The sequence below is a fragment of the Rhopalosiphum maidis genome, chromosome 2 (genome assembly GCF_003676215.2).
Source record: "Rhopalosiphum maidis isolate BTI-1 chromosome 2, ASM367621v3, whole genome shotgun sequence".
NCBI lineage: Eukaryota > Metazoa > Arthropoda > Insecta > Hemiptera > Aphididae > Rhopalosiphum > Rhopalosiphum maidis.
In genome coordinates this window covers 89368519-89377905 of record NC_040878.1, presented here as the reverse complement: position 1 = coordinate 89377905, position 9387 = coordinate 89368519, and the positions used below count along the sequence as shown (strand labels likewise).

The 9387-nt window shown below is 28.5% G+C and overlaps 1 protein-coding gene across 2 annotated transcripts in view; it reads left to right on the top strand.

The window, feature by feature from the left end:
* The first annotated feature begins 933 nt into the window (after positions 1-933).
* Positions 934-9387, top strand: part of LOC113551929 — a 30308-nt gene continuing 21854 nt past the window's right edge. The window contains exon 1 of one of the 2 annotated variants that reach the window (XM_026954513.1): positions 934-1118. The gene's annotated coding sequence lies outside the window, so the exon portion shown is untranslated. Of the gene's footprint in view, positions 1155-9387 lie in introns of both variants that reach the window. The other variant, XM_026954512.1, reaches the window with a different exon arrangement.

Genomic DNA, 9387 nt, shown 5'->3' with positions numbered 1-9387 from the left:
TCAGCTGTTTGATTTACAAAGCATCCTAATCCAGTTTTTATTTTTTCATTATAATATATGCGTTAAAATTCTGATTTCTACAATTTTTAAGTATTTTTTCATAGTTATAGATCTTACTTTCAAATACTATAATTTATTATTCAATAAATATCTTGAATTGTAGTAATATATATATATCCACCATTTTTACTACACATTATTGTCGATCAGCTGATTTGTTCATACAATTTTATACATTCAACTCGAAATTCAAACATTTTTAGTTTCCAAGATATTAAAACTATAATATTATGAACTATGTATATTATTATGGACAATAGATTTAGAATTTTAAAATACTATTTTCTTGTTTATTATAGGTGGTGTAAAAAAATCTAATTATTTGAAAATACGGTATTTTATCACGGTTAAGAAAGCTAAAGCTCAGAATTTCAATAAACGCGAAATTTAAAATTTACAACGCTGGAGCGGGGCTTAGAAATGAGCATGCACGGTGATTCATCCTGTATAAAATATATGATATTATACTCCAAACTATACGAACAATTTTTTTTCCCCAATCGCACAATTCTCCACTTTATACTTAGTAACCCACTTATTTATAAATTGATCACTGAGTATTTGCGTATACACATTTTTTATGGCCCGCAAATACGACGACGACGCACGCGTGCCCGCATTTGTTGTGGTTGCGGTTGTCTGGGGCAGTGTTCGCGGTCGACCGCGGCCAATCGGACCACCGATCGGCGGCAAATCTGTCGGCGCGCGTAGAGGTCCCTACCTTTATAATATCCACTCGTCCCCCCACTACTTTGCCGTCAACCCATCTACTACCTGTGTAGTATGCGTTATACATAGTACCTGCGTACCTGCAGCAATGCTATTGGAATATATTAATGTTATTTTTATCGTGCCCGCCGAGTCGCGTTTTTCGGTGTGCTCGGACGAACACTAGACAACAGCAGCTAGTTTCAGTTTGGCGCCCGCGCGATCAGCAACCACTCCAAGTCACCAGGATATAATATATTTCATAAAACTGATATATTTCATATAGATTCACATCCCCGTCCGTTCACTTATGAGCTAACCTGACCGTGTCCAAAACCCTTTTTACGTCGGTACGTTATAAATTATTTTGCAAAATATTCAAAATCGTAAGTATATATACTATACACACAGAAAAGATTCACACTCGAGGCACGACAGTACAATATTATTATTCATTATTACATAGTTGACATACGCACGCACGCACATAACAAAATAGAATAAGGTTTTGCAGGATAAGATGAAATATTTACCCATGTCAGCGATCGTCTTGTGTGCCCACATGACAGCGGGTACTGCAGCAGTGCTATATTATGCACCGCGCCTGCATAAAAACAAAAATCCTAAAAAATTATTTGTGGTTTGTGAAAATCGTTTTATTTACACGTCGTGGTACGAAAAAACAAAGTAATTTTTTTTCAACTGGGAATACGGTAATTTTTAAAAATATATGTATTTAGTTTTGCTTACTATTTTTGATTAGTTGAAAACCGGTGTAAATGTGTAATAAATATAATATTATCATGATGATTAAACTATTAATAAAACTGTAAAATAAAACAAAGCTAGCAATATAAAACTATTTTGACTTGATGAGTACAAACATAAATGTTCGAAATTTCTATAAATGAAAAATGCAGTGCTATTCGTGAAACTTGACTGTGGTATTATGTAAAGCCTCACAATTTTGATCTATTTTCTTAAGTGTGTGTATTTGATACTAAATATGCAATTCATAATGTTGATTCAAACAATATACAAAAAGACACAAAAAATTTTTTAGCGTTTACTCATCAAACATAGTTTCTAATTATAAAAAAGCAGTTATGTTAAGTTTAACTGTTTTGTATATATTATGTATAGTTCCTATGACATCGTGACCGAATGTCGATGCGTGGTCGATAATCGATAACTACTATGCAAATACAATAAAATATTTATCCTGTACATGAAAATTATAATAGGTAGGTACTTGTGCGGTCAATGTCAGACATAATATTCCGAATAAAGTCCTACGAATCAAAGGAATGCTACTTAGTGGATGGAAATTTTTCTGCTGCAGCCGTACTATCGTAGTAACATTTTTCCTTTATGAATTCATAATTTATTCCGACGATACTATAAAAAACTGCATGATTTTCTCGCAGATGAAATGAATAATTAATAATTATAAGTATACAACTAGGGAAAATCTTTATCTTTCAGTTTGTTCCACTGTACCCTCATCAACTTTCCATTAGCTCGTGACTGTGTAAGTGAAAAATTTAATATCACGAATTCTCAAAACTGTTGTAAAATCTCTGGGTTTTGCGCCAACATTTTTTCTTTTATGGATCTAGTGGAAAACACAATAAAAACGGTATTCCGTTAAAACTACTGCTGTTGATTTACAAGTATAAAACTATTCTGTCTCACTATGCTGTTAAATGCAATGAATTCAAAAAAAAAAACTTTTTTCTAAATGATTTGAAAATTTTAAGTATACCTTATTACTGAAATACGTGATGCTTAAAACTCAAAAATTTGTTAATTTTGGGATAAATAAATTATTCTTTTGACATTTTTCCTATAGTAAAGAAGTTATTGTTTTTTATTCTATCATTACTATTAAACACTAGCGTACACTAATATTATGAAATTCAGTATCATCCATATTATTCAGCGTTTCCATTAGAAAATATATTAACTACAGTAATCAAATAAATAATAAATAGAAATATATTTATGAATCATTAATAATTAGGTGCTATTAGATACAGTTTTATAAATTGTTTCATTATATTACAAGTATTATATATATATCAGTAGTTATTGAAAATATAATAATATTGGTATGGTAGTATAACATATACGAAATCACAGTAAAATTTATTATTAAAACGATTTTAGTTCTAACCGCGAACGTAGTAATCACGTACATACGTGTACATGTATATCTCCTTCTAGAAAACATATGATTTCCGTAAATGCTCTGGTATTAAATATCATTTTTTCTGTATTTAAACTTGGTTTTTTCATTAAAACTTTATATTTGAAATTATTGTAGTTATACTACGTATTTTACAATAATAGAGCGAGCTGAGCAGTATTACGGGATATTTCAGGGTATACAGTATACTACAAAATATACGATTTTTGCCACTAAACCGCAATTGAATAAGTCTACTCTTGCAGGTGATACACTTTGTATAAATACTACTATAGGTACTATGATATAGATTTTAAGAGAAAAGTGAATAATATTATACACCACTCCCAAAACGTATAATAGTATACTATATAGAGCATGACCATTGGGACAGAAAAACGATTCAATATTAATTAACTCATTTATCATTCATTTCTTGGCCCGTATTTCGCATACAATTTGTTTGATATTCATGATATTCCTAATCATGCGCTTGTCAGGGGCAGATTTAAAGAACGGTTTTTATTGAAAATAAAATCGAAATCTTCAAATCGATATTAAAAGGAGTATATCGTTTTCAAGTTATTTAACTTTGTGAACTAAAAATATTATTGAGTTTACTATAGATTTGAAAATTATGGGAGCTATCATCATTTAAAAACCATAGTTGTTGGTAATCTATCAACATTTTATGATTTATAACATCATCTATATATAAGAAACTCTATATCCAATTTCAAATTCATTGTATTTTATTATAAAACCACTTTTAAGGGTTACTTTGAATGCTAAATTTTTCTTACACTAACCGTAACTTACAGTTTATTAAACTGTAATATGAATCACATCTAGACACATTGTCTTTTCTATTGAGTCAATACACATGAAGTTATTAGTTCTACGAATGTTGTTTTCAAATGCTTGTCTACCTATGTCGGGACTCAATCCTAATGAAATTAAAATTTATTTATTTATAACTCATACGGATAATATTCAATTTATAATATAGTAATAATGATAACAGTAATAACATAACAATATTTAATAAAATTCACTTCCCTGTTAATGTCTACAAATTAAAAAAAGCATTAGTAGGTATAAATTATTAATTACATAGATATAAACCTAAAACTGCAGGCATTAAGATAAGAAATTATGGCTATGATTACATCGAGCGTTTAGTAAGATCATATATTATAAAGATTTACAACTAATAAATGTGACTCTATTTAGTAAACGAGTATATTGTCTAGGTTAACAAGGTTAAACATTTTAGAAACTTCTGTGTAGTTATAAGGAGCGTGGTTAATTTTCAAACAGCGAGAAATCGTTTTTGAACAATTTCAATTCGCAGTAATTACATGTTTCAGAGTAAAATGGGAATCGATCTTTCTAATGTGGTATATAAATATAGAATGAAACAGGCATGGTTGAAGTCCGATGTATAATGATCATAAAGATCTATCAATAAACTCCCTGAATTTCTTGTGATGTAGCTACATCCTAAATCATTGTTCGCTTTTATTTTTATGGTCGAAGAGTAAAATATATAGTAAAAAAAAAAACTAATTTTTAATATTTCCGAAATTGTATTTTGATATCTCTAATAACTGTCACATAAAAGTTAAACTTTTTTTTAATATAATTGGATATTGCTGTATGCACTTAAGCTCCCACAATACTGCGCCTCAATTAGATAACACATTTATCTTTAGAGTATTATATTTCAGTATCAAATCGTAGCTATAAATGCTTTTTCATCGACTGTTGCATGTCTAAAACCAATATTGTTCTTTAATATTGTGAACTATCTCATTAAGCAGTACAGTTATTATTAATAACAACTCTACAGAACTCAATTGCCTGTTTTCAATTAATTATTTTTTTTAACATTCATTCTTCAAAAAAAAAAACGGCTCAAAGTAAAAAATTATTTTGGTACTTATCTACTTTTTTTAAAATTATTATTATTAAAAGAATTTATTATATAATTTCTTTATAATGTATAATAGTATAAAGTTATAAGAGATATAAATGATTATTATAAATATTATGTTGTCTTGTATGACCTATAGAGTGGAGTCACGATAACTCAAACCTCGATAATTTGAAACACTTGACAACTCAATTCTTTTTTATTCCCCTAGAAATATAAATTAATGTAAATTCGAGCTAGATATTATCTTGTATAATAGAATATATTTCGAAGTGAATTTTTATCTCCCTTTAACTTTAAGTTATCGCGACTCGACTGTATAAACTATTATAATTAAAACTCATTTAAAGAACATTTGTATGATATCAATCTACTAAAATGGACCATTATAATATAAAACGATTTAATAATAAGCTTAAGCCTGTGATTATATTATAATTTTGATTTTGGTGGTAAAAGAAAAACAATTAATTTTAAGGGATGAGTCTGATTATGTGTTGTAGTATGATATTATTATCAACTGTCAACGCGTTATCGTATTAGGATTTTTTTATATTTTTCGTTGAATATTTCACCATCACTGCACGTCGAGCATTTGGAAGTTTGTGTTTTGTATTTGTTCAATTCATCTTTATTCATTATTTAACGACATTTTTTTTTTATATATTTGCAATAGTATAAGTATAAATTTATGAAAAATTGTAGTGTAGAAATTATTTATCATACAATTGTTATAAATTATAATTTAAACAAAAGTTCCTGTAACTTTATTGTTGTGTGTACAAAATAATATTTAAGGAAGTTTATTTATTGAGGTCAAACTTAAAGTCCAATATATGATTAATATTAGTATACGAGAATACCTATTAAACTACAATATTATTATAAACTAAATTCACATTCCTCTTTTTCGTAAATGTTATTTTTACTTGAGTAGCTTTTATACTAAATAATTTCAATTTGTCTAATTTTGAAAAAATATAAACAGTAGTAGATTTCGGCGTTTATTTGATTTTTCCGATTGGACTGAATTTTTTTTATATCAAAGCCATGCGATTCATACAAATATTATATGTTAATACATATTTTTACTGGGTTTAAGCGTCAAAAACTTGATTTTGATAACTAATAAAGGCCATAAGTACCCTTAATTAAAATAATATAAAACCAATATTTTTGTGGCTTTTTCCTAGGAATAAAAACGCATATAAGTATACAGCAGCAGCTATTGCTGGCGCGCAATTTCGAACTTTACGCAAATTATTAAACTTCGAACATTAAATTTTTTTTATCATTATTTTTCCATAGATTTTTATTAAACACATCCGCAGTCCTTCAAATATGGTCACATTAACCCTTATAATAATAATAATAATGACGACGGAATAACCGGACAACAATGAAACAATACGGATTCGCCGGTAGTCCGGTTAAACGCGTATGCACTAACATAACATCATTTAATAGCAACGACCGTGCATAAAGCTGCTGCGAATAGCCGTGATGATGATGTGGACGGGTTATAATTATATGCGCACGTGACGGTGGGTCGGCGGGAGGGCAGCTTATACGCGTGATCAAGGTCTTTTTCGATTTACCGCAATGACAATACGCGCAATTTACCAATTATGATAATAATTTCAAAAAAATATACTCCTGTGTATTTTAGATACGCGATTAGTTTTAATTTTAATACCTTTAAAAACGCACATTACGAGAGAATATCGGTAGTAGACAGAGTATAATGAATATGTTAAATTAAATTAGGTAAACAACTTCTGGACAAGTAGTTGTGGAGTTATTTTTATTTTAGCGTAATAAAGATAAAAAGTTTGGGAGATAAGGAGCCTATAGTATTTAGAAAATTTTATTAGCTTATTTTAATCTACCAATATTTATAATTTATGTGTATGGTCAAAAAATGATTTATAATACCAAACTAAATCCGATAATACTACAATGCATATTTTAAATTTTTTTAAGAACGCCTATCCAAAAAAAAAAAAGTTAAATAACTGAAACTACACGTTTGAATTTTTAATTAGGTATATCGTTATTTAAAAATAAAAGTGACACTATATATAGGTATAATAACTCACAGTAATTTATTATAATTTTTTTTTTGTTTTATACAAAAAGAGGATTCTCATTTGAAAAACAGAAATTTGTATCAATACAGGACACTCCTGAATCAGTACAAATTATTTCAAAATTATGATTTTTAAGTATATTTAAATGTTCCAAAAATCAGTATTTGAATAAATGTATTAATAAATGAAACAATGGGGATGAGCATAGTTAGCGCATTACCCTACACGAAAAAAACACATAGTAACCTACCTACACTATAATACCATCGTACAATGCACAATAATAATATACCTACATTATTTGTCAAAAGTCCCGTCGTGGTCGTTGTTAGGTCATTGACGCTATCGTGTGTAATATTCAATGGACGTAATACAGTTGAGCGTTCCATAAACTGAAATGTACACACAAGTCTGTCTAAAAAATTTGTAAAATACGAATAAAAACGTTCAATTTATTTAATTTTTCTAAAGTTTTTATATTTAAACATTTTTATCGAACGATTTATTGTGGTATTTGATAACCGTCTACATAAATATCGATAATCGACTTTGAAATGTATGTAAAAAGTTTGGAAACCCAACAAAGCGACTTAATACGTCATTGTTTAGTTTTAAAATGTTCAAGTAATGAAGAAATCGAAGATGCGATTTTAGAGTGAATGAGATGCGGTTAAGTAATAAAAAATAAAAAGACAAAATAGTAAAAGTTAAAATTAATATAATATTATGTGGAACAAAATTTAGTTAATATTTAAAACCAGGACACCAGGCGAGTCACGCCTCCCGAAATTAAATTATAGATAACTTATTACAATTTATACTTATCAACCCATTATTATATTATATAACCATATTTTCATATCATATTATTATTTATGAATATAATTTTTAATATTTTAGTTGCACATTTTTTATTTTGTACATTTACTATTTTGTATAACTTATTTTTACAATAGAGTATATTTTTATTAAAAAAATATAAATATTATGACTATTGAAAAATACATTTTTCTTATGCATCATTACTGTTATTGTAAAATATCAGTATCAATTATCGAATATCGATGTTTAATAATAGTACTATACCACTAATTTACCTTTACCACTTATTTTGTAAAAAACAATAGTCGTCTTACCCTGTGTTTACTCATTGCAAATATTGTTAGTAATAAATGTCGTAGATAAATTGACAATAGGGAAATCCAATATCAACTATAAAGCTGTAGTGTTATCGGATTCAATCATAGGAGTATTATCAGACTGAATTCACTCATAAATAATTCAAAACATGAAAATTAACTGCATTATTCCCTAACGTATTATGCAGTGCCTACCTGTAATAGTTACGTCTAGAATCGTATTAGATGCTGAGTATTTCAAGATTTCCTTCCTGCAGGATATTGTTTTCCGAACTCAACGTATTATACGATTTAGAATCAAATACTATTGGTTGAATAATTTTTTCAAATTTTTTAAATCATTTTTATTAATTAAATGTTTTTTTTTACTTACACATCGTTTTAAGCGGTTTAAATCGCACACATTCGTACCATTAATATAAAAATAATCCAGTAGATTCTTACTGAAAATATGAAATATTAACGTACTTAATAAATTAAATAATTTTTCAATCCATTTTAAGGGCCTTAAGAAAAACTTATTAATGTTTTTTTTTTTTTTTTAGAGAGTTCAAATCCCAACCCCGTGCTAATAAAAATATATCGTATGCTATACTTTCGATCGCGACATGATTGCGATTTTATTTTATATTATGATAAGTTATCATATATAACGTTTATGGCTCAATCCAGCGACGGATTTACACGTGTATAGAATATAGATATCGTGTAATATATTATAGACATATTATAATCGTTTCAAATTTTCAGTTTACGCGCTACACCTATAGATACTTTCGCGGGCTGCTAATGCGCCGTCACCCTAATAACAACAATAACAATAATCGCAATAACAATGACGTTTATCGAATTTTTTCGTTAATCATTACGTGCGCATAGCACCGTGGGCATAACATTTTTTTTTTTTCATCTCTTTCGCGTTGTTTTCGAAACGGACATAATATAATGTAAATAAGGTGTCTGCGCATAAGCGCGGTGAACCGTACTTCCGTTTGGTGCAGGATAACACGGTATAACAACGTTTTCAATTCGGTCACAACAATAAATATACATACATATTATAATTATCTATACGCATACAGGGTGTTTGTGGAACGTATGACTTATTTAAATGTATGATTTCAGTGTAAAATCGTCAACTCCACCACATACACCCAATAGATATTATGCGTTTAGGCGATATGATATGTAACGTTGTAGCCGTGTACAAAATATATATTTATACGTAATAATGATCGTTGAACCAAACGTATATAGGTACAACGC